Source organism: Octodon degus, unplaced genomic scaffold (genome assembly GCF_000260255.1).
Source record: "Octodon degus isolate 3935 unplaced genomic scaffold, OctDeg1.0 scaffold00041, whole genome shotgun sequence".
Taxonomy (NCBI): domain Eukaryota; kingdom Metazoa; phylum Chordata; class Mammalia; order Rodentia; family Octodontidae; genus Octodon; species Octodon degus.
In genome coordinates, this window is record NW_004524617.1 from 4,161,751 (window position 1) to 4,163,105 (window position 1,355).

The window sequence follows — 1,355 nt, forward strand, 5'->3', positions numbered from 1 at the left end:
ATCCTCAATATTAGTAGGGATCCTGGCATTTAACAAACATCTGGACAGATGAAACAAGTAAAAAGAAAAAAAATTCTCATGAGTCACACGTTGCCATGATGTCTGCTACTGACTGAACACAGGCTCTACCAATACAGCATTGCCTAAAGGCTGCTTGCAAGAGCTGAGGCACGACATGGGTTCTGAAACGTTGGCTGAAACAGATCTCACAGGAAGTGAGCTCCACACAGAGAAGGCAGTATCCCTCTGGTCATCTAAGCAGAAGATTCAGCTTCAATATTCGGCATCGAAAGGATACTCCGCCAAACGCGACACACCAGGTATAATACAAGACCTCCAGTTTCTGTTGAAGCTGAGAATGGTCTCCATTTCCTCATCGCTCAACTTGAAGTCAAAGACCTGAAAATTCTCAATAATGCCAGTTGGTGTCACAGACTTGGGGATCACTGCCACATTCCTCTGGATATGGAACCGGATCAGAACCTGGGCTGTGGTTTTTTGGTGTTTTGCAGGCATCTCTTTAATCTTGGGATCCTCTAGTAGTGAAGGGTCCTCTGGCTTGGCCCAAGGTCTATCTGGAGAACCCAGGGGGCTGTAGGCAGTGACAGTGATGCCCTTGGAGTGGCAATAAAGGATCAGCTTTTCCTGGGTGAGGTATGGGTGACACTCCACCTGGTTTGTCACTGGTTTATATTTCAGCCCAGGCTTGTTCAAGAGCTTTTCAATCTGAAAGTGGTTGAAGTTGGAGACACCAAGGGCTTTGACCAATCCCTCATCAACCAGCTCCTCCATGACCTCCCATGCATCCAGGAATGTTATTTTACTGGAGAGGATATTGCCTTTATCATCTCTGGGGATGAGTTCCTTCACAGCCTGAAGTCCCTGTGGAAAGTGAATGAGGTAGATGTCCAGGTAGTCCAGTTTCAGGTCCTTCAGGGTCTTCTGGCAGGCTTCCTTCACCAGGCTCCTCTCAAAGAATGTGGACCACAGCTTGCTAACAATAAAGAGGTCCTCCTGCCTCATGAGCTTCTCTTGAATCTTCTCTTGGATGGCTTCTCCCACCTCATTCTCATTCTGATATTTGTAGGCACAGTCGATGTGATGATACCCTGCATCGATGGCTGCCTTCATGGCTTGTTTGACCTTCCCTGGGGGAGACTTCCAAGTGCCCAGGCCCACGATGGGCATCTTGGCATTGGTGCTGAGCTCCACAAAGTTAGCCATCGCTGGTGAAGAAGTGCTTGTGTCTGTTATCTTTAAAATAGTTACTAAGAGTGCAAGATATTGGCATTTAATTATCCAAAAAATATTAGCACAAAGCTTTCTTTTCAATGAATTAAGAGAAATTAGCAGTA

The 1,355-nt window shown here is 46.3% G+C and overlaps 1 pseudogene; it reads right to left on the minus strand.

Moving 5' to 3' along the window:
- Window positions 1-81: 81 nt before the first annotated feature.
- Window positions 82-1,224, minus strand: LOC101560199 (annotated as a pseudogene).
- Window positions 1,225-1,355: the final 131 nt, after the last annotated feature.